At 48.5% G+C, this 25,520-nt stretch overlaps 1 protein-coding gene across 2 annotated transcripts in view; it reads right to left on the reverse strand.

Moving 5' to 3' along the window:
* ANGEL2 (angel homolog 2) overlaps positions 1-25,520 on the reverse strand; it is a 680,936-nt gene that overhangs the window by 469,563 nt on the left and 185,853 nt on the right. The window lies entirely within an intron of this gene.

Here is a 25,520-nt window from a genome sequence, read left to right on the forward strand (position 1 = left end):
GGCCTGGCCGAGTCTATTGGTGATGAAGACCTGCAAGAGACAATGGAAACTTGCTTCAGTAGCCTGATATCTGACACCCACCCAGAGGACATACATATAGACAGTTTACAGAGTTGCCCCCCCAAAAAAAAAAAAGAGATCCAGGTGCCAGACCTAGAGATGTCCTCCTGGAAATGACTTCATACACGATGGAGGAAATTCTCAGCGCAGAAAGAAACCTCCAGCCGGTCACCATCAACGGGGCGCAAGTCCAACTGTTACAGGACTTGGCCCTATCAACCCTACAAAAAAGGAGACTTATGGTGCCGGTCACGAGAGCGTTAAGAGCCAAGGGGATCTCCTACAGATGGGCATACCCCTTTGGCTTACATTTTACCTGGGAGGACAAACAGCGCATCACTACCTGCAAGGAGGGAATGAAAGGAAGAAGAACTGCACCCAGACACAAACTCTACCCGCAGCCTCAGAGGCGGAAGCGCTAGACAGTGGGAATGGTCATCCACCCCCAACGGAAATGATCGGTCGCCTAGAGGAACCGGGACATAAGATAGTTAAGGCGCGCTGGGTTCTATCCCGGGGAGGAGGAGGAAAGATCAAATATGTGAACTATGTCAGAAGATTGAACCTGCCCTGGACGGAGGGAAGGGACGACCCATTCTGGAACCAACTCAGGACAGACATGTCCTGGCAGGGTACAAGTTAGAGTAGATACTCAACTGCCCAAAAGGGGCACAGGGATGGTTCTGAGGAATCTTGATCTGAAGGGTACTAGGGCGGGAGGGGGGTGTGGGGTTTGGGGGGAAATTAATGTTATAAGGTTAAACAGGTTTGGGGGATGGTATGGATCAGTGGAGGCGGTGACGAGAAGGAGAAGCAATCGGAGAAAGCACATCCAAATGTGAATGAACACAAACTAGATGGCTGAACTGAACTTCGTCTCACTCCATGTACAGGGCCTAAACTCGCCAGCTAAACGCCGGTCTATTCTGACGGGACTAATAGACATGCAGGCCTCAATTGCCTTCTTACGGGAAACGCACCATCTCCCCGAGGATGAAGGAAGACTGAGTCACAAAGCGTTCCCCAAACAATACCTTGCCTCGAGCAGGAGAAAGACCAAAGGGGTATCCATACTAATCGGGGCCAACCGGGAGGGGCGATACTACAGGCTCAAATATACACACTAATCGCAATATAGGCCCCGAATGAGCGGCAAGATCTATTCTTGAGGGACATGCTAAAAAGACTGGGGGGATGGTGTGAAGGTCAGATGGTGATTGGTGCCTACTTTAATGGTGTCATGGATCCCACCTTGGATAAAACACTTCCACCCACAGCGGCAGACGCGAGAAACAGGCAGGCGCTGGGCAAACTTTTCAGAGACCTGGGGGCGATTGAAACATGGAGGTTTTTCCACGACCAACAGAAGGAGTTCACCCATTATTCAGCTGTCCACAAAGGATACTCGGGAATATACATGGTGCTGGTCTCGGCCACTCTGCTCCCCAACATTAGTAAGGTTGAAATAGGAGTCGAATATGTGTCAGATCATGCCCCAGTCTTGCTACAAATGGATATGGGCCAAAGCTGAATGAAACTATATTGAAGGATTTGGCTCTTAGGGCGCACATGGAGAAGGCAATACATAATTACTTCCAAGAAAACGATGATGGGGAAACAAATTGGTGAGTAATCTGGGATGCAGGGAAAGCAGTTGTCTGGGGGGAATTCATGTCACAAACAACGGCATATATGCAGGAAAGAGGGCTCAAAAAAACTTGAAACAGCATTAAATGAAGCTGAAACACAAAACTAGGCAATCCCAAAAATCACTCAGACTGGTTTGAAATGCAAGAGCCCAGCTAGAATCGCACGTAGCAAACCGCACGGCACAATCACTACTTAACAATAAGCAGACATACTACATCCAGGGTGGCAAAGCAAATACATTTCTAGCGGCCAAACTCCACAAACAAAACTCCCGTAACTCTATTGTACAGTTTTAAGATGAAAAAGGGGAGCTATGTGCTACAGAGTAGGGGAAACTAGAGATAATGGAAAGATTCCACCAGTGGTTGTTGAAATGTGAGCATCTCCACCCTCAGGCACAAATAGATTATATGTCGAGGATCTCCCTGCCTCAGGTCATAGAGGAAGACAACGCTTTACAAGCCCCCATATCTGCACAGGAAATAAGTGATGCTATACCAGCATTACCCCCTAACAAAACCCCAGGGCCAGACGGACTGGGAAGCGGATACTATAAAACGTTCCATAACCAGCTGCTGCGATCATTAACAAAACTATTCAACCATATGAGGGATAATGGCACGGTCACACCCGACATGGGAAATTCCACCACAATTCGAATACTCAAGCCGGGTAAAGACGCCACAGACTACACTAGCTACTGGCCGATATAACTGCTGAATACTGACGCCAAGCTTTATCCTAAAGTCCTCGCAACAAGGCTTGAAGACAGGGCTGCCCGCTCTCGCCCTTAATTTTCGCAATGGCAATGGAACCTATAGCTGAAATACTAAGGCAGGATCCTGAAGTACGGTGGGGGGTGGGGGGTGGTGGGGGTTTAAGTCACATGTGGAGGGATTGCACATAAAATAGCACTGTATGCGGACAACATATCGATAGTCTACAGACCTTTGCTAGGATATAAGGGTTTACCATAAACTTCACTAAATCTAAGGCTCTGAATATTACAGAAGGAGGAGATTAAGGTTCTAAAGTCACGATACCCATTAACCTGGGAAGGAGAATCAATAGACTATCTGGGAATCCAATTAACAAATGATTATAAAAGTCTGTACGGAGCGAACATAACACCCTTTGTGAAACAACAGAGGCAGGACCTACATAGACGGGACACCCAGGAACTATCCTGGTTCACGTGCATTGCAGCACTCAAAATGACCCTGCTTCCCCGACTGTTATACGTGGTTAGCACAATTCCAATAGAGGGTTCCCCACCAAGATATGCAAAGTGCTATAGGGAGACTTGACTTCCTTTATATGGCACAAGGGGAAACCTAGAATACAAAAACAAATTCTAACAAGAACACCAATCCTGGGAGGCCTTGGGGTCTCTAAAGTGGAGAGGTATATGTCCTGGCCACACAAATAGCACCAATGATGAACTAGAAGAGGGAGGACATGTCAAAGGCATGGGTGGTAATCGAACAAGGGGTGACCACAATCCCGCTGAGAACAATACACGGGCTGCGGGTGGGGGCCAGGGAAGCAAAGGGTCATTTGTTAGAGGCAACCAAAATCTCACTGAAAGGATGGGATAGAGCCTTGAAAAGGCAGAACATTATCCCGGGGCAGAGCCCCTTTTACTTCAATGGGGCATAACCAAGACTTTACACCGGGCAAGCAGACAAGGTTCTGGGAAAACTGGGGACAAGGACAATCATACTTGAAGGACGTCTTCCAGGGGGGAAACCCATTATTATTTGAAGAATGCAAGCAGAAATTTGGCGTAGTGCAAAGAGATGGATATACGTACATTCAGATCCGACACTGGATAACACAAAAGGAAGTTAAGAAAGCAGCCACCAGGACCACGATGGGCCTGGAACTGACGCTACATGAAGGGGATGAGGCAAGGGCTATATCTAAACTGTAAAGGTTATCGGACAAAGCACAAGAGACATCCTCTCATATATGGACAATTGGGCAAGGGATATGGGAGCCCCCATCACTGAGGCGGAGAGGCCCCAAATTTGGAGAAGAGCACAGAAATCCTCCAAATGCACAGCCATTAGAGAGAGGGCATATAAGATTTGCTTTAGGTGGTACCTGACACCCCCCCCCACCGCATAGACTGCACAAAATGATCCCTAACTGAACAGCCAACGTGCTAGAGGAACTGCGTCAGCAAGGGAGACCTATATCACATGTGGTGGTCCTGTCCTAAGGCGGTTCTGTATTGGAAGGAAGTCCTGGGGCATATAAAAGAAATTACAGGGAAGCAACTCCCAGCTATGCCTGAAGTTATACTTTTGGGAACAGTGGTCGAAGACATTTATGCGGCAAATGGCAACAATGCAGCACTTATTACCCACCTGTTCATGGCAGCAAAGATGACCCTCGCTCGAGGCTGGAAAAAACCCAGATGGCCCTATAACAGCATGCCGGTGGATACACATTTGGAACTTAACGGCTATGGAGAAAGTATGGGCCCTGGGACGGCAAGTATCTGAAATTCCAGGCAATTTGGGACCCCTTCCTTGACTTTGTCAGACAGAAGCACAATATTTTAGGCCGAACTTGTTGAGCTATTCAAAACTGAGAGCCAACAAACAAAGAGCAGGGAAACTTGAACCCATGTACAATCTAATTTAACAAAACACCGGAGGGCGGAAGGATTGGTCCATACCATATGTGAACCGGGAGCGAGTGGGAGGAGGCATGGGGAAAGTTTGTTGAATTGTTGTAGTTTAAGTTAGCCCAAAACTTGTAAAAATTCACAATCAATTACTTTAGGACTGAATAATGGTATGTGGCTACTGCAAATTATATGTAACAAGTTTATTTAGGCCTTTGGCCACTACAGCAACTGAAGATGATTGTAAATGAATAACGTTTGTTAGAAAAAAAACAAAAAACAAACCAAATCTTCAACATGAAAGGACTTCAAACCACTCACAGGACTCATTGAAGCCCTGCGAGGACCTTCAAGGGGGGGGGTCCTTTGTCAACACAATCCCCAGAAGGTCATTTGGTACAAAGACATTGCTAGCTCCAAGGATGGAGGGGACCCTCTCTTCCATGAATACAGCATTGATGACATTAGCCAATTTATTTGGAACACTGGACGCCAAAGCAATAGACCAAGCATTCCAATTAAAAACCCTCCTAAATAAGGTCTCAATTAAGGAAGACCATATTTTGGGTTGGGAGGTTCATCTGGTCTTGATAAACAAAAAAGGCAGAGGGTTGTCCTCCGTCAGAGAAGTTCCTACAGTCCTCCACCAACTGCCTGAGCAGATGCCATTACTGGAGGGCGAGAATATTGAAGACACGTCAATGGCTTGAGTAGAGTATTTCCAATACCATTCAAGGAAAATCTCACTGATCCAGGAGCCAATTGAAGAGACCATACAGATAGAAAAAGCGGCCCCTTCAATATTCAAAAAGTTCTCTAAAAAAATAAAATTAAAAAAAAGAAGGGTGGACAAAAATTGTCTGTGGACAAAAATTGTCTGGGGGGCTAAAGTAAACGAAAAATCAAAGATCTTTCAAGAACGACCTGAAACAGATCACTTAATTTTTTATAGGCTTTTTCATCTACCCCCCGCCCACCCTCCTGCCTGAAACTAAGTAAAAATAAAAGTTAAAAAAAGAATGAGAACAAGCCATGAAAAAGGAATGGGTCACATTGCTGATGGAAACACCATTGGTAAAGATAATGCAGACTCAGGAGCAGGAAGAAATAAATACACACTTGCCTTGCCCGATAGATATACAACCTTGGGATCAAACCATACATACTGAACCGGAGACTCCGGGTTAAGGGGAAACAAAAATGTGTACTCCAACATAATTGATCAACATTCAATATGAAAGTAGCCCTACGATAAGCCAAAAAGCTCAACATAATTCCCCATCTCCAAAAATATTCTTTACGAATTAGACTGAATTAATAATTCTGGGCTCACAGGCCAATATCAAAAAACTTGGCCAAGAATTCTCATTTAATATTGACGGGAACACCATCAAAGTCTCAAAGGAGGTAAAAACCCTTGGATTCTACTTGGACTGCACACTGTCTTTTGAGAAACCGGTCAAATCACTGACTTCCTCTACGGCTTACACCTGCAAGTTACTCAGAGCCGGTAAGCCATTCTTCTCTGAGGACAGCTGCCTTATCTTGGCCTGAGCCCCCAATACTCTCTAGAATGGACTACTGTAATGCCCTATACTGCGGTGCCAATAAATCTACCATCCAAAAGCTCCAAACATTACAGAACAATGCCTTAAGAGCAGCCCTATGTATAATTAAAAACCCATATCTCCTCCCTGAGACGCCAGCACAAATGGTTATCCACGTCCAATAAAATACAATTAAAAACGCTTTCCTTGACTCACAAAGCCCTTAATAACGCAGCCCCCAGCTACCTTATAAATAAACTCCAGAGAAGAACCTCGATCAGACCCTCCAGAATTATGAATGACAACTGTCTGACCATACCAAAATACAAGCTCACAACTATCTGTGGTAATAGCTTCACTGTAAAGGCAGCGACATCTTGGAACTCACTGCCTCAAGATTTGAGAGCGGACTAACCTTAACTATATTTCAGAAAAAGTGTAATAAAACACATCGCCATTGACCCCAAGCCTCTCAGCACCCGTTCTGGACTGAACTTGGCCCACACCTGAAGAGACTTAATCACCATGTATTAATATTGTAGTACTGTGTAACATTTAAAGACCATGGAATCCAGCCCATATGTGAGCTTAAGTGATATATGAATGGTTATCACTCCTGCAACATTTCTGCTGTACATTGTCTACTATTTTATCTCTGTATTTAGATAGGCCATTCTTACCTTTTGCTCCTATTTTGTACATTGTGTATATTCTGTATATTTTGTAAACATGTAAGTACTGTATCTGGTGTATATTTCACAACTTTCTAAGTTTTGCATCTTTATACTGCTGCGCCCGTTTACTTACGAGTCTGGTGCGCATAACAAATGAATAAACAAACGATGGAACAAACAAGAAACGGTCTGAGAAAAGATCTGGAACAGACTAATCAGACTAACAGGGTCAAAACTATACCTAGGGAACACAGAAGATCTAATAAAGTCCCTCAGGTTACTATGGCAGAGGGTTAAGAGTACAAAGATCAGCAGTGGGTATCAAAAGGATGGTCAAAACACAATTAGGGTGGCTAGCTATGAAAAGTAGTGCATCCATTTTGACTTTGCCGAGATCCGCGAATGGTGATCCCCCATATTCCGTTACAGACAAATCCAATTCAGGAGCAAGTTTGGATTGAAGATTTCTTAAAATGTATATGATCCTGTGATTTCAGGGGTGAGCGCTGAGATTTTTGATGACATTTCACGAGACACTGGAATTTGATTTGGATGATATCACAGACATAATAAGAACTGGACCTGGGTGGGCTTACACATTTTACACAAGAGCACCCAGAGGATTAGGCAAGGATTCTTACTACTATTTTTACACAAGGAATACAAACCCAAAATAATGTCCCGATCTTGGACAATGTCAGTCATTCAAAACGGGAGAGTGAAAATTATCTGCAACTTCACTTGCATTAATTCCGTTCACCAAGCTCTACGAAAATCTGCACGAAGCGGTACAAAACAATGGGGCGATACTGGGCCAACTGAACGAAAAGTTAACAAAAATGGAAAGCATGAACATAATGCTACAAGAACGCCTCGACAAGGAAGCAGAAACCTCTACATTGTGGCTTAACAGATTGAACGAAATAACAGTTCAAGACATTTTAGAAAAAGAAAAAAAAAAAAATTGATGGAAACCATGATCGAATGTATGAACCAAGTGATTAAAACTAAGAGCAATCCGAAAAATGTCCATGAATCAAGCCCCAATGATAACAATGTGACAAAATGGGCACAATTGCCTCCTGATCCCAAAACGATGAGCCTCAAGAGCAATGTTGACCAAAAAGTTGGGTTTAGAGAATACCCGAGGACTCTAGACGAAAACACGTCTCCACCAGTCAAGCTCTCAAATAACCCACTTGCCGTCGAGAGTCACTGCACTCACCCCCACGGAGACTAAACAAGTCAGTAACATCGAAGGTGCAGCTCCCGTTCCAGCTACAAATGACAAGCCAGAAGAAGCGGCAAATAAAGAATGCCGTGAAAAGAATCAAATACCACAATCTCCGGCCATCGCACATTGCTCATTACCAAAAATGTCATTCGGAATATTCACTGGACCTGCAAAAACCCCCGACGACTGAATTCCAAGCAGGATTGTGCAAGGAGCAAGTTGCTGCCCTACAAACAAGAGAAAAGAGAAAAAGAAACATTGTGCGCCGAACAAACAAACCAGCAATTCAAAGAAATGTATAAGAAACTTAACCACACCTGCTAAATCTGGCCTATTTGAAAGGGAAAAAAAAGGCGAGTCATCAAAACCAAGAAAATCAGAAGCGACGAAAAATGCTGAACTCACAACGTCTAAACTACCGAAAATAAATCCCAAAAAACGCCAAAGATTGGATTCGGATGCACAATCGATTCAATCTGTGTCATCATCTGAAGATCTATGCAACCTCTCGACCTACGATGACGACTATGGGGATGAACACAGCCTAGAGGAACGAGCGGCTAGTCCAACACATCTTAATGCACTGGAACTCAAGAGCAAAAATGCCGCTAAGAAAACAACAAATCCCTGGCTGGTAAAAATGCAGAAGGGAACAAATTCTGATGGCGAGAGTGCCGTGAAGAAAGGACCAAGAAACTCGGGGGGAGGTCAAGGAAAGGACAGTTACACAGCCTCACAAACTGGGATGAAAGAAAACCAACGATTGGCGGACTCAGATTCGAAAGCAAAAAAACAAGTGAAATTGAATCCCAAACGGACAGCAGCTCAGAGACAGAAGGAGCTAAGCCATGTCGAACAGAAAATGAGGGCGGACCTCAAGCCACTAGCCTCAAAAATCCTCATCGCAAATGTATTCGAAGATAACAATGTCAACTTAAACAGAGGAAGTGTCATGCGACTTTTACACTCACTACCGGCTCTAAGAACGGTGTCCTCCCATGACATTCTAATAGTCCAAAATAGTCGAATACATTTCGGAAGCACATGCGGACAGAGTCCATCTCCACATAAAATCGCATGCTGTACGTAAGACCATACTGGCTTCAAAAGAGGATCTCTTGCTGCTTGGCTTTGAGGTCTCGGAAGTATGGACGGAAAAACACAACAATCAACCCAAAAACAGCGTAAACGACATGAACGAGTCAGTCCACACAAAGCGCAGGGACGAGTTAAGACAACTTCTAACGACAGCACCAAACCTACAACAGTTGAGTGATAAAGGGAAAACTGGAAGGAGCAATCATTAGCTAATCCAGAGTGCTGAAAGCAACTCGTCAACACTGATATCCTGGAAGACACAAATTTCGCAATCTGTCTCCAAGAAACATGGCTGAGGAGCACGCCGGTGAAAGATGGCTATGTGACCTTGTTAAACCCTGCAGGAATAAATGCACAAGGTCGTCCGTTCACAGGACTCATAACAATGATAAAAATTGGAACCAACTGGGAAGTGCTTGAAGCTGAGAACCCGAACATCTTTGTGCAAAGCACGTTGCTACAATACCACACTGAAAAAACCTCTAAAAAACAGTGCATACTTTTAATCAACGTGTACTGGAACCCCGCTCAGATAACTAGTGAAAAATGTGTGTCATCGGTAATGGCACTCAGACAAACATCAACAAACTGATCGCGAAATTTCCATCATTGTCTGTGGTGATATGAACACAACCTGGTTCAACTCAAATGGGACCCGAATAAAAAAAAACAAGAAGAAAAGGTCACCTCACCTGTCAAGAAGTGCACTATGGTCAATCGAAATGGACACTCGCGATTGCGACATGGCAAATGGACAGGTAGAAGGTGATCTACCATCAAAGAACACCTGGCACAGCATGGATCACAAGAAAATCTTGGATTATATATGGTTATCAAGACATTCTTGGCATAAAATCATGAACCTGAGAATAATCGAGACAACAAACAGCGATCATGATGTCCTAGTTCTGGCCATGAACTTACCCTCGAAAAAACATATCACGAGAATGGCCCAGAGTCTGGAGGTAAACAATGGGCAAAAGAGACTAAGATTAAACAGTAAACAAATAACTGCACTGACCAAGAACTTCCAAAACTTGACCTTGACCGACGAAGCGGCTCTACATTATCGTGCGCTTCTACCCCGTACCAATAAAGGATCCCTCCTGAAGACGCAATCAAATAAAATCCACACCCATGCTTGGAGCACTAAAGTTATCGAAGAAAAAAAGAAGACACAAAAAGAAATTCGCAAACTGAAATTACAAGGAGGGCTGGACACATTTGTAAAGATCAAACAACGGAAGCAAAAATACCGCAATTGGGTGAAAGCCTTTGCCTTCCTCCGCGATCAAGAACGAGGTAAAGCAACGTTGAGACTTATAAAATCGAACAACTGTAGAGAGATCTGGCAAATCATAAAAAAATGCTCCAGAAACCACGCGGACATAATGGCCAGCGGGGTCGCGGAAAGTGACTGGAAAAACCACTTCAATAGAGTGTTCGCGAACGAAAACAGCACCTCGATGCTTGCACATGAAGCAGCGGAAGTTGAATGGGACTGCAACGAGAAAGCCGAAGATATATCCACGGCAATCACAAAGCTGAACAACTCGCGCGCGGCCGGTCCTGATGGCACCACCAATGTGATGCTGAAAGCCAACAAAGACGAATGGTCAAATTTCATCGCCAAACTATTCGCAAGGATCGCAGAATATAAAAGAATACCACACTCGTGGACAACAACCATTATAGTTCCAATTTTCAAGAAGGGAAATCGGGCCGATCCTGCCAACTATCGCCCGATTGCCCTACTAGATACAATTGGCAAGATATTTGCGAGCTTCCTACAAAAGAAACTATCAGCATGGGCAGAAATGAAGAAAATCAATGATGCCGTCAAACTGGTTTCACCAAGGGAGTCGGAACAGAAATCAACCTGACCCTGGTAAACATACTAAAACTGGACTCTCTAGAAAAAAGGTCAAAGTTATTCATAGCTTTTATCGATATGCATCAAGCATTTGATGCTATAAATCGTGAAAAACTATGGCAGAAACTAACAACTTGGGGTTTCCCAGAGAATTTACTACAACCTATAAAAGCACTCCACACAATGACGTCAATTCAGATAAGATTAAATGAAAAAGGACACCTCTCAGAAGCCGTGAACACTCAAAAGGGAGTGAAGCAAGGCTGTCCGCTTGCTGCTTGCTTGTTCAAACTATTCATTGCAGACGTGCCCTTGGCTCCGAGTAATGTGAAGTGCTTTTCACCAAAAATAAATGGACACCACATCAACTGCATAACTTATGCTGACGATATAGTCCTAGTCGACACGACCCAGATAGGACTACAACGTCTACTGACACAACTTCATCAGTACATGACCATCAATGAACTAAAGATAAATGTTACCAAAACGAAAATAATGCAGATCGGAGCAGTAAAAGGTAACAAAAACAAAAACTTTCGGTGGAAGATTGCTGACACACTGATTGCTGAAATTGAAGAAATCAGATACCTAGGGGTAACTATCAACAAATCGATACGGGAATGGAGCTGGGCACAAGATATTGCACAACGTATGAAAACGTTGGCAATACAAGGCAGACGCATTCATAACCTTTATGGCAAATTCTCACTAATTCCAGTAAGACTGTTTTACCACCAAAAGGTAATACCAGCTATCACCTATGGGTCCGAGACAGGGTGGAATCTGGACCTTCGAATTTGGGTAAAACTTGAAAGTTTATTTTGGAAGAGTGTGTTGCAGCTACCAAAATATATATCGATGATCGCCATCAGACACGAGCTGGCCCTAGACAACTTATATTCAAATGTGCTCTGGAAGTCGTTAGCTTGCTACGAAAGATGCACATGCCAAAACCAGAACCAGCCTACGAAATACTCGCGATAAGCAACTGTCAACACCATACAGGCTTAACATTGAAATGGGCACAAGGTGTAAAGGTGATAATGCAAGCGGCTGATATAAAAATGGAGTTGTTGCTGGCACAACCACAAATTGCAAAACGAAAACTGCAAGAATGGTCATGGATGAAAAACCTGGAAAAGCTTGAAGGCCTAATAACCTCTTCAAAACTCGGACCCACAAAGAATAAACTAAACGTAATTCCAAGATATCTGGTGCAATTTCCTTCCCGATATCACCGTGATAGATTTCTTCAACTCAGATTAAATGCCATCAAGACTAAAGAAATGTTATTCATGAGACATGATCAGGTAACCACGGACAACCTATGTAGACACTGTGGGACCGAAATAGAATCAACAAGACACTTAATAACAGAATGTTTGATGCTCAAAGACTTACGAACTCTCCATTTAGGAAAGTTTGCAATGTTGAACATGAACACGGACGATTGGTGGCTTCGAATATTAAGTGGAAGCTCCGTCCACCTATCATGCTCAGTGATAAACTTTATAGACAGTGTTGTGCTTACCAGGACTGGAAAGCTAAATCAAAAAGAAAGGAGTCGGATACGACCTGATTAATTTGTCCCAAGTGTACATGGAAAGAAAATGAGAATAATAATGATAGGAGGTGAAAGTTTTGTAATAAAAGTTTGTAATAAACTATATGTTACAATAAAAAAAAATTATCGATTAATTGTAGACTTGTAGCCCTTTTGGGCACCTCAGGTAAGATTTTTGCACGTTTATTGCTTAGAGATATGAAGCAGTGAGTGAATAAGGTTTCTTGATTGATCAGGCATGAATCAGTATTTGTTGGAGGGCTGGGATCCAGAACAAATGAAGTGGTCTTGTCTTTGGTCAATAAAAGAGCTATTCAGTAAGGACAATCAATCTCGCTTTTATTGATTTCAAAATGGCATTTGTTTCAGTGCCCACAGAATTGTTATTCCGGAAAATAAAAAGGAGCGACATGTCCAACATATATTCAATCATTTTTTAGCCAGTTTTATAAGGATACCTCGATCCAGATTAAGTTAAATCAGCAGGGTCCTTCATAACAGCAAATATCTACTCAGAGGCCTAAAGCAGGGGTGTATATTGGCCCCAGTCATTTTGAATTTATTTATAGCAGACATTGGATGTCATTCGGAACCAGTATTGTCTGATGCCCCAAAATTGGGTAATACAGCTTTGCCTTATTTGTTATATGCGGATGATCTGGTCCTTTTATCTAAAACCCTGATGGGCTTACAAGGATCGTTGCAGGTCAATTATGCAAATGAAAACCTTATTAATATGGATAAATCAAACAGATTCACAACAAACAAGGAGTCACTATATAAAAATCCTTTGTTTGTAGTAGATGAATGTAGATACCGTGACATGAACAATAGCGTTAAATAAATACCATATACACTAGAGATCAGGCACAAGACACAAACCGCAGTAAGTCGGGGGAGAATTATCCATAGGAGATGTGGGAAATTCTCGTGTCCCGCTTATCACTTTTTATAAACAAAATGTGGTACCAATTTTGATCTATGGTTCAGAAACTAAGATGCTGGATTGGAATGTTATTGAGGGCTATATTGGAAAAAGATGTTCTCTCCCTTCAAGCTTGCCTACCCAGTTAATCTCTTTTGAGCTAGGGCTAAAATCATTGAATAGCAGGTACAAATGTTGGATTTTAACAATGTTAAGAAAATATTTTTTGAATCAAAGAAATTCTAAATCTATAATTCCGTCAATATTCAGTTTGTTGGAAGCCCATGCAGATACTTAATTACAGATATGCAATGAAGCTTGTTTTGACAATGTTGGGAGTGGACATCACTCTTAACGAACCCAGATTGAGCTAAAGATAAATCATGGCAGTGCGGCTGGAGAACAACGTGGGAAGCCTGCCTGAGCTATAAGTGCTTTAAGGTTTGCCATTTTGAAATAAAAACCCCTCAATCAAATCTAACCATATTTGTGAAAGGGAGGGGGGAGGCCCGAGCAGGTGGTGATGGAAGGTCCATCCCGTCGTCACCACCGTCGTCATCCATCCCCGTTGTGGCTGTCTCTGTTCCCATATCATCCCTTAGCTCAGGAGACGGGGAAGAAGGCTGTACAGGCCGAGAAGGCTGGAAAGGAGGAGGTGGATGAATTCTCCTCTGCTTGTTTGGAGGGCTTTCCGACGGTCCAGACTCCGTTGGGTCGTCCGTTGGTGGTAAGGGCAACCTTGTCCTCATCTCCGTACACAAGGCCTGGATCGCCATCAGGATTGCCCTCGAGTTGTCTTGTGGCCCAGGGACCGGCTGCGACGGGCGCAACGGTTGGGGAGTGGAATCCTCCGCCTCCACGTGTTCGCCTCCACGTGTTCGTCGCCACGCCGTCGCTTTCCTCGTCCGCCTCTTCGGGATCCTTCCCGTGGGACCGGACCTCCTCGAACTTCTTGTTCAGGATCTTCACTACTCCAGCCAGTTCCTCTTCAGAGGCTATATCCGTGTCCGTGATGGCCACCGGGCCCCCCCTCCTTTCCCACCGGGGTTTTCACAGGGCTCTTATCGATGGGCTGAAAAGAGGATTCCTCGGCGGTGGCAGGGAAACTCTAGGCCCCAAGGCCGCCTCCACTAGGGTAGCCCTCCGTAGATAGAGGCCTTAGCCGGGTGAATCAAGGCCTTCACGACCTTGGGTGCGCTTGAGGCCTTCACCTTGGGGGGAGGGTCACCACCTCGCTCCCCCTCAGCTGTCATCGGGACTTCTCCCGAAGCTTCCCCGGGTTCTCCGCTTTCCTCTTCCATGAGCCAGAGCGTCTGTGAAATTGCACCCTGCCTGGCAGCTGAGGAGAGCGACTGTTTGGCGCTCCCGGTGCCCGTGGACTTGCAGTGCTTAGCCTTTTGTTGGGCCCCCATCACTGGAGCGCCCTCAAAGGACTTCGAAGACCGCTCCGACTTCTTTTTCTCACCCGCCGCTGGGATCTTCCCCTCCAGCAAGTTGGTGAGGCAAGTACGACGATCACTCATCGTCCGCTCGGACATGTTCTTGCAAAACGCACAGTCCTTCTCCACGTGAGTTTTGTCTTCATGAAGGCAATAGAGACATCGAGAATGTTCATCTTCCTTGAAGACATTCTGCAGTCCTCATTCAGGGCAGCTCCTGAAGAGCTTAGGTCTGGGCGTCGCGTTTCCTTTTTCCTGGGCTATGTCCACGCGTGGTAGGCCTCAAGATCTTCCGGAAAGTGAAACTCAATGAAAAATTTGCCCTTGAGGGGCGTAGAAAAAATCCAAAATGGGTCCCCGTTGATCGGAAGTAGAAGCGGTGGAGCTTGAGGCTCGATTGACCGAAAAATGAGATGAAATCTCTGAAAATGTGCAAAACACAGTAAAAGCTCGAGAGCTACAGCACGAGGACTCCCAACACTTTAACGTGCGGTAAAAATCTGAAGATGGCTGCCAGAGGAGGGGCTTAGGTAAAGGGTAGTCATTGGCTGGGGGCAGTATGATCCAGAGAACAGTGATTGGTTACTAGTGGAAAGACAGTTAAGAAACTAAACTGCAACTGATTTTTTCTTTACCGAGGATTACCAGCCTGACGACGGGGAATATTCATGAGCATGTGAATCCATGCCAGACCCCATGCAGAAGAAAAAGCCTGATCTGCATCAGGAGCCCTCGAGGCCTCGATCCAAAAGATCAAAGGATCATACGAAACAGGGAGAAGTCACCCAACAAGCCCTCGATATCGATGCCGAAGCCTTCGACGCCAGCTGCACCACACTTGCCAGCTACACCATCAGTGCCAAGCACCCCTCCAAAACCGGTGCAAATCAAGAAAATATCTACTACTTCAACGATGGCGAAGCCTATTGGTACAAAATCTCACAAAATATATGCTCCACTCCTGAAGAAAGACTATTTTTGAAAGACCATTCTGACAATGAAGCAGCCCCATTTGGCTTACAATACGGTACACCCAATGTACCAGAGAGCTTCATCTCTGAAGAAAGCAGCATGCAAGACCTATATAAGAACTTCCAAACAGCAGGTGGGGTTGACACCTCGCAAGAACTTGAGTTCGGAAAGCCAGAACCAGGGCAACATGCAGACTCTTATAGACAGTTTATGTCGAAAGTGGTAGAATACTTGGGTTGGAGTAGTCCCACAAGGCCCTATGACCAAGCGGTCATGATGCCTACCCCCGGAGCACCAGGCCAGGCCCAGCACCCCCGGAAGCAGGCATCATGCCCTCGGGTAAAAGCCCAGCGGCCCCTTATAGGGGCTCTTTGGACTCAGTCCTGGCACCTTTGGTGCCAGGCTCATGTTGGACATCAGTCCTGGCGCCATAGGCGCCAGGCTCATAAAGGGAGGTGTTTTGTGCACTTACCTGATGCAGACCATGCTGCACGCTTCAGACCTCCCTGAGACCTGAAAGGGTCTATTTTTTCATAGGGACTATTTTTTCACTCGGGCGTGGCCAGGGAAGGATACATACCTAGTTGGGGAAGGATACATACCTGGGACTTCTTTGGAGGCTATTTAAGCCACGCCCAGACAGCAGCTCATGCTTCGCGCTGTTCTGCTTCCTGCAGCTTAACGCTCACCGTGTCTGCTCCTGCTCCTGGACTCCAGCCACGCCCGCCTCGAACCTGGAAGACCTGCAAGGAAGGAAGAGAAGAGAAAGGTGAAAACCAAGGACTATTTCAAACTTCTTATCTGCATCCGGAATCTTCTCGCCAGCATCCCTGAAGAAAGACTTCCATTTAAAAGCATTGCGTTGCTCGCTGCAGCGCCACGCTTCACTCACCTGTCCTCGAGACATCTCCCGGCTCCATCGCGGCTGTCAGCATCGGACGCCACATCTCTGCACCTAGGGAAGAGAGGAAGAAACAAAAGGTGAGCAGAAGGAACACAGAAGGAAAGCCTGATTAACAGCATAATACTTACCGGCTTTTCTTCCACATTTCGGGTCGGCGCCGCCCCGTTGGCAGGTACCGTACCCCAGCCCCTATGGGGAAAGGACAAGAGACATTTCTGGGGAATGATAAGGACATTTAGAGGGATCGCCCTCATCACTACTCACCTCGGCAGTTTAACCCCTCGACGCATCGCCTTCATTCTGCACCTGAAATAAAGGACAGATCACAGGTTAGAAAGACAACATAAAGGGGGCCTCACTTGAACTTTGAACTTTCATACTTACGGCGCATCGCTCAGGAAAGTCAAGTGGATTTTGCCAGCGCCATTCTGAAAACCAGTGAAGTAACTGGACGAACACGCGCCCCTGCACCAGAAGCAGGATGGAGAGTTCATCCTTCCAAACCATAAGTTGAGCTTCAACCGGGGTTTGGAGGAAGTTAGAGAGGAGCGAAGGGGGAAAGGGGGAAAGGGGGGAGCTAGCACACTATTCTGCAGACTGTTAATCCCCTTTCTCATCTGCAGAAGGATATTCCTACGGGCCAGGCAAGCACAATTTGGAGGTCCTGTCCAATCGGTGTTCCGGGTCCTGCGCATCACGCTAGAAGAGGCCACAGCAATCCAGACTAGACTAGCGCCCCCGTGGGAACCAGGTGAGCGTTACACAAGATGACCTCACAGACATTCTAGACAAGTGTCCTCAAACTGATCATATCTAGCATTTTCATGTGGCAGTGCAAAAAAGGAACAAGTTACTTACCTGTAACTGTTGTTCTCCAGCATGGGTCTGGCATGGATTCACATGTTCATGAATATTCCCCATCGTCAGGCCGGGAATCCTCGGTATAGAAAAAAATCAGTATCAGTTTCGTTTCTGATCTGTCTCTTGGTAGTAACCAATCACTGGTCTCTGGGTCATACTGACCCCAGCCAATGACTGCCCTCTCCCTAAGCCCCGCCTCCGGCAGCCATCCTCAGATTTGGTAGCACGTAAAGTGGCAGTATGACCAAGTGAAGAGCCGCAGAGGGGTAGGCGGGAGGGTTTGCATGAGAATCCATGCCAGACCCATGCTGGAGAACAGTTACAGGTAAGTAACTTGTTCCTTCTCCAGCATGGGGTCTGGCATGGATTCACATGCTCATGAATAAGAGAATACATAGCAGTACACACATGCACAACTACGGGAGGTGGCAACAGGCTCAACATTAAGCAACTCTTACCTCCTCACCAGGCTCACCTTAGGCGAACAGGTTGCGCAGCACTGCTTGGCCGACCCTGGACTCCTCCCTGGAGTCCCGATCGACGCAGTAGAATCTTGTGAAGGTGTGCGTCGACCTCCACGTCGCAGCCCTGCAGATGTCCAGCAGGGGCACACCGAACAGGAACGCCGTGGTAGCAGCGATCGCTCTGGTCGAATGGGCTCTCGGACGACCGGGCAGCTGTCGGTTTGCCAACCGGCGACAGTGCATGATGCAGCCGGAGAGCCATCTGGAAATGGAAGTCTTCGAGAGAGCCTTCCCTTGATTCACAGTCCCAAAGGTCACAAACCGCTTTGACGTCTTCCGAAAACTCTTTGTGCGGTCCACGTAGAACTTCAGCACTCTAGCTACATCCAACGAGTGCAAAGTCCTCTCGGCCGGCAACAAAGGCGACAGGAAGAAAACTGGCAACACCAAGGGCTCGTTGAGGTGGAAGTCCGACGGCACCTTGGGCATAAAGGATGAGTGTGTCCTCAGCACCACCCTCGTGTCATTAAAAGTCAAGTATGGAGGCTTGCAAGATAGGGCTTGGATCTCTCCCACTCGTCGCGCAGAGGTGATGGCCACGAGGAAAGCTGTCTTCCATGACAGGAACTTCAAAGGCGCCGAATGCATAGGCTCGAATGGGGCCCCCATGATCTTGGTCAGCACCACAATAAGCTCCCACGCCGGGACAGGAGGCATCACCGGCGAGAATGATCGGAATAGTCCCTTCATGAATTCTTTCACCAGGCGATGAGACCACAAGGACACCCATCCCTTCGTCCTGGTATATCGGGCGATTGCAGCCAGATGTATTTTGATGGAGGCGTGAGCCAGTCCAGCTTTGGCAAGCGACAGTAGGTACGGCAGTACTTGAGGGGCCGTAATCCGCAGAGGGTTAATCTTCTGTGCACGGCACCAGACAGAGAACCTCTTCCATTTATGTCCAAAGCACTTGAGAGTTGAGGACGCCCTGGCCTTTGCAAGAACCTCTCTGCAGTTGGCCGGGATGTCGTACCCTCCAAACTCTAGTGCTGCAGGAGCCACGCCTGCAAGTTCAGCGACTCCGGGTTGTGGTGAAGAATGGCGCCTCCTTCTCTGGAGAGAAGGTCTGCGTCCGTCGGAAGCTTGACTGGTGGGGACGCTGACAAGTCCAGAAGGTCCGGGAACCAGATCTGGCTCGGCCGCGCCAGTGCGACGAGGATCATCCTGCACCGGGACCTCTTGAGCTGGTTGATGAGCCGGAGCAGCAACGGCAGCGGAGGGAACGCATAAAGAAATAGGCCGTCCCAGGTGAATGAGAAAGCATTGCCCATGCTCCTCGGCTGGGGGAACCTGCTGGCGAACCTCCGGCACTTGGAATTCGTCGCCGTCGCGAAGAGATCGATTTGGGGTTCGCCCCATCGTCGGAAGAGTCGATCCACTTGATCCTGTCGTTGTTCCCACTCGTGGCACGAGCGCAGCTCCCTGCTGAGTGAGTCGGCGATCGTGTTTTTTATTCCTGCCAGATGAAGTGGCACCAGAAACATCCCTTGGGTGACGGCCCAATGCCACAGATCCTGGGCTTCCTTAGATAGGGCCGGGGACCTGGTTCCGCCCTGCTTCCGGATGTAGAACATCGTGGTGGTGTTGTCGGTGAAGATCCTCACCACCTTGCCCTTGAGGGACGGAGGAAAGGACCTGAGGGCCCAGAACACAGCGCGGAGCTCCAAGATGTTGATGTGGAGAGACTTCTCCTCTGGGAGCCAAAGGCCTCTCGCGTGAAGATCTCCGGAGTGTGCTCCCCAACCTTCCAGGGAGGCGTCCGTCGTCACCGTGACCTGGTGAGCTGGGGTCTGAAAGACCGTGCCCGCCGACAGATGAGAGCGGGTACCCCACCACCGGATCGCCTGACGGAACGTCTCGTTGAGAGGGATCCTGTCCTCGAAGCTGCCCGTCGACTGGATCCAGCGGGCGTCGAGGAACTCCTGTAAGGGTTGCATCCGAAGCCTGCAAAGACGCACCAGATAAATGCAGGAGGACATCATCCCGAGGAGGGATTTGATAGATCTTACCCTGGCCACGTCCGTGGCCAGCAGACGCTGCACCTTGCCCAGAAAGGTCCTGGTCCTTTCCTCCGACGGCGAGGCCAGCCGCGCCACTGTGTCGAGCTTGGCTCCCAGAAACAGGGCGACTTGCGACGGAACCAGGTGGGATTTTGGAAAGTTGATGGAGAATCCCAGGTCCGTGAGCAGCTGGACGGTCTTCGCAGTGTGCTCCACAGCGAGCTCCCTTGCCCGGATGAGCCAGTCGTCCAAGTAGGGGTAGACGTGGATCCCCTGTAGGCGCAGCCGCGCCGCCACCGGTGCGAGGCACTTGGTGAACACCCTGGGTGCCGACTTCAATCCGAACGGGAGGGCCTTGAACTGGTAGTGCCGCCCTTGGACCACGAACCTGAGGAACTTTCGGTGTCTTTTTAGAATGGGGATGTGGAAGTACGCATCCTCCAAGTCCAACGACGACAGGAAATCGCCCTCCTCCAGCTGTCCCAGCACATGCTGGAGGCGGACCATACGGAACTTCTGTGCCTTGATGTACTTGTTCAGTCGTCGTAGGTCCACGATGGGGCGCCATCCTCCTGTCTTTTTTACGAGGAAGTACCTCGAGTAAACTCTGGAGCCCCGAAGCCTCTTTGGGACGAGCTCGATGGCACCCTTCTTGAGCATCACCCTTACTTCCAACAGTAGTTGAGGGACGTGATTTTTCTTCCTGGCCACGGGTGGAACGCGAGGGCACTTCTGAAACTCGAGGGCGTGCCCTTGGGCCTGGGCGTCCAGCACCCAACGGTCGGTGGAGATGGACTCCCACACGCTGATGAACCTTGCCAGCCGGCCTCCCGCCGGGGTGCTTCGGCGGGGGCCCGACCCCACGGTCGGTTCAATCTTGTTTGGAGGCCGCCTTGCCTCCTTGACCTCCCTGTCGACGACGGGCACCACCTGACTTGCCGCGTCCCCTATAGGTTTCCTGGGACGAAGATCTTGCCGCTTGGCGGTACGTAGAGGAGCCACTGCCAGATCCCTTGGAGGCACCCAGTCTGCCTCCGGAGCTCCGAAAGGACGGGTGTCGTCGTTGGAGCACTCCCAGTGCCTGGGCAGTCTCTGTGTCTGTCTTGATGGCCTGAAGGCCGCCTTCCCAAACAGGTTGTTCCCGTCGAATGGCATGTCCAAAACCTTGGTTTCTACGTCCTGGTGGAAATCCGTGGCCTTGAGCCACCCTCGTCTCAAGCAAACGCTGTTGCCCAGCTAACGGAAACCGGTGTCGGCGATGTCCGTTGCCACCGTGATGGCGTGGTCCGAAGCAATCTCCCCCCTCCTGTAGGATTTCAAGGGCCTCAGCCCTTTTGGCGTCCGGAAGGAAGTCTAACAGAGGGGCGATTTTGAACCACAACTCCCTGTCGTAGCGGGCTACGATAGCCAGGGCGTTGGTCGCCTTGATAGTCGTCGCTGCGGATGAGATGATCCATCGTCCCATCGTGTCCAACTTCCTGTCCTCGCCGTCCGGCGGGGAAGTTGATGTCGAGGCCGATGCCCCCCCAGCTTTCTTCTTTGCCGCTGCCGAGACGACCGAATCTGGGATAGGTTGTAACCGAAGGCACAAGGGGGCAGCGTCGGGGACCCGGTAATTCTCGTACCGGTCCCTCTTTGCCGGTGCCGTGGCAGGGTTCTTGAGGAGGGCGAGCCCCTCATCCCAGATGTCATCAAGAAGCGGTACGGCGAGGACCGTCTTCCTTTTAGCCTCGCGCCGTTGGTAAAGGAACCCTTCTTTCTTCTTTTCTTCTGGGCAGAGCTGAAAAAGCTTGGATGCCCTGGAAATCATGGCATGAAAGGATCCAATCTCGTCGGGCGGGGACGCCCGAGCAGGGGGGCGACGGGGGACACGTCCCGCCGTCGCCTCCGTCATCATCTGTACCTGTCGTAGCCGTGTCCGTGCCTGTATCATCCCCGTGGGTAGTAGACCGGGGGGAAGGCAGAGCAGGCCGCAGAGGTGGGAGAGGTGGCGTAGGATGCGTCGTCCTCCTCTTATGCGGTGGACTCTCCGAAGGTCCTGGCTCCGGTTCCCCAGTCGGGTCTGGCTCAGGTACCTCCATCGGGGGAAGGGGCAACCTTGTCCTTATCTCCGAGCATAAGGACTGAATCGCTGACAAAATGGCCGCCGAGGTGTCCTGCGGCGCCGGAAACGACAGGCGCGAGGGCTCTTGAGGAGCCTGGTCGGCGACACCGTCGCTCTCGTCGTCGCCCTCGTCGGGATCCCTCCCGATGGGCTGGGCCTCTTCCACAACTTCGATGAGCTCTTCTTCAGAGGTCGTGTCTGTATCCATGATGGCCACCAGCCCCTCCCCCACCTTTTCCAACGAGGACTTTGTGGGGGTCTTCTCAATGGGCCTGAAAGACTACTCCCTCCGCGGTGGCAGGGAGACTCTGGGTCCTGAGGGCGCCTCCACTGGTGTAGCCTCCACAGGCTGAGCCAGGGCTGCGGCGACATCCTCAATCGAGGTCTTAGCAGGGTGAATTAAGGCCATCGCCACCTTCTGGACGCCTGGGGCCTTCACCTTGGGGGGGAGGGTCCGAGCCTCGCTCCACCTCTGCCGGAATCTTCGAGATCGACCGGGGCCTCTCCAGAAGCTTCGCCGGGTTCTCAGACTTCCTCTTACCCAAGCCAGAGCGTTGGCTCGTGGTTGATGGCGCCGGGGAGGATGCGCCCTGCCTGGCAGCCAAGGAGCCCGACCGTTCGGCGCTCCCGGTGCCCGCGGTCTCACGGTGCTTAGCCTTTTGTTGGGCCCCCGTCGCCGGGGCGCCCTCACAGGACTTAGAAGACCGCTCGGACTTCTTTTTCTTCTTATCGCCCGACGGGCTCTTCCCTTCCAGCCAGTTGGCGAGACGTAGGTGGCGATCCTTCATGGTCCACTCCGACATGTTCCCACAAAACGCACAGTCCTTCTCCATGTGCATCTTGTCCTCATGGAGACAGTAGAGGCATAACGAATGCTCGTCCTCCTTGAAAACATTCTGAAGCTGGCATCCAGGGCAGTTCCTTAACAGCTTCCCGGGCGTTGAGCTTCCTTTCTCCTGGGCCATGTCCGGGGTAGGCCTCGGAACTTCTGGAATCCTCCAAAAGCGTAACTCGCCAAAATCTTCATCCTTGAGGGGCGTAGAAAACTCAGAAACGGATCCCTGCTGATCGGATGTAGAAAACGGTGGAGCTTGAGGCTCTATTTAACCGAAAAATGAGAAAAAATCTCCTGAAAAAGCGCAAAAACGCAGCAAAAGCTTGAGAGCTACAGCACGAGGACTCCCAACACTTGAACGTGCGGTAAAAATCTGAGGATGGCTGCTGGAGGCGGGGCTTAGGGAGAGGGCAGTCATTGGCTGGGGGCAGCATGACCCAGAGACCAGTCATTGGTTACTACTAAGAAAGATCAGAAACAAAACCGATACTGTTTTCTATACCGAGGATATCCCGGCCTGATGACGGGGAATATTCATGAGCATGTGAATCCATGCAAGACCCCATGCTGGAGAAAGGGTAGTTAGGAACTGGGAGACTCGAAATCTAATCCAGAAGTCAACAAAAATTTGACAAAAAAATAACGCCCCTCCAGTAGCAACCCCGACTACATGTCGAAACATCCCACTCTGGAGAGTCTGGTGGTGCAGGCAGCTATGACTACCTCTAAACAGGCAGTGTATTCCAACATCCCTCCTGATGTGGAAGACAAGCACGTAGATGGATGGGGGGGGGGGATTTTCAGCAGGGAGCATGGCACTGAAATCTGCCAACTCCACTTACACCCTCGCAAAATGTTTGTATACTCTATGGGACTATCTCCATGGCGGCAGAGCATATTCCCGAAGGGGATAAAAGGGACAGCTTCTTAGCTATTGTTAACGACAGCAAAGAGGCCATGTGAAAGTCCCTTCAATCAGGATTGGATTCTGCAGATGGCATCAGCAGATCCATGGCTACCAGCACCGTTATGCGCAGATTTGCGTGTTGAGCAAGTCAGGTTTTGCACCGGATGTGCAATCTAGGCTTCTCAACATGACAGGTCGCATCTTTTTGGCAAGAAGGTTTACGAGAGCCATGGGAAGTTACAGATCTCAAAGGCGGCTGCTATTAGGTAACCTCAGCCTTTTCATCCTAGTGGGCAACCTTGGAGGGGTACATCTTTTCGCTACTACTCCTCAGTTGGAAGGGCGAGAGGAATGGCCAGTCAAAGAGGTCAGAGAAGATCTCCTCGTGGTGGACGAGGTTGCGGTGCAAAGCCAGCACAAGCAGCAGCCTCCTTACCATCGACCTCTGCAGTAGCTGCCACAAAAGCAGTCACAGTTCACCAGTGGGTGGCAGACTGTCTCAGCATCTGGAAGAATAGCGAGGCATTATTTTGGATACTTGGGCATTGGAAACTGTAGCCCACAGTTACTGCCTTCCTTTTATAAGACTACCTCAGAACAATCCACCGGGGAACAACTCTTTCAGGATTCGAAACTCGCTCTCCTTGTGCAAGACATTTTAAACCTGCTAGAGGAAGGTGCTATAGAACCAGTACCTGTAGCAGAGAGGAAAAAGGGATGGCACTCACCATATTTTTTTATCCCCAAAAAGGACGCAGTACTGAGACCCATCATGGACTTCAGATACTTGGGAGGGCAAGTTCAAGATGGTCAGCCTTTCTCAGAGCCTACAGGCCTTCCAAATCCAGTATTGGTTGGTGTCATTGGACCGTCAGGAGGCTCATTTTCATGTGCCAATCCATCTCAAGCACAGAAAATACCTGAGGTTCGCAGTTGGCGGTTCTCATTATCGAGTTCTGCTATTCGGACTGAACTCCGCCCAAGGGCTTGCACCAAACTGATGGCGGTAGTGGCAGCGAGTCACAGGAGAGGGGCCGGGGCGAAATCACACCTACCCGTACCTGATCAGGACGCGTTCTCCAGAAGTCCTAGATCATCTCAACGTGACCTGCCACTCTTCATAGACTGCGCTTCTCCCTCAATTACAATAAGTCCCATATGACACCTTCCCAAAAGCTTCAGTACATCGGGGCTGTGCTAGATACATCCTTGGTAAAGAGCTCACCACCCAAGGTGAGGGGTCAATACATTCTTCAGATGGTTTCTAAATTTCAGAGTGCTCAGAATCTTCCGGCATTCGATTTTTTGAGGTTGCTCGGCCTCATGGCATTGTGCATTTTTTCTGGTGCCACTGTCCCGCCTGAGAACGAGATCCCTCCAATGGGCTCCAAGTACACAACAGTCCCAATACTCGGGAAAGATGTCAAACCGACTTCAGATTCAAACCAGAGTCTCACAGGATCTTCCGTGGTGGGCCTACAAGGGCAATATTCTGAAGGAAAGACCTTTTGGCAACCATGGCCGCAGATTACAGTGGTGACGGCCCTTCAGAGGGGCGTACCAATAAAAACTATTTGTGAAGCAGCAACGTGGTCTTACATACACACGTTCACTGAACATTATTTCCTGGATTACTTCTTTGGGCAGGATGGTTCTTTTGGCAAGGCAATCCTTCATTCTATCTATGGAAAATTATGAATTCCAAGTCTAC

Source organism: Ambystoma mexicanum, chromosome 4q (assembly GCF_040938575.1).
Source record: "Ambystoma mexicanum isolate Mex_15411 chromosome 4q, UKY_AmexF1_1, whole genome shotgun sequence".
Lineage (NCBI taxonomy): Eukaryota > Metazoa > Chordata > Amphibia > Caudata > Ambystomatidae > Ambystoma > Ambystoma mexicanum.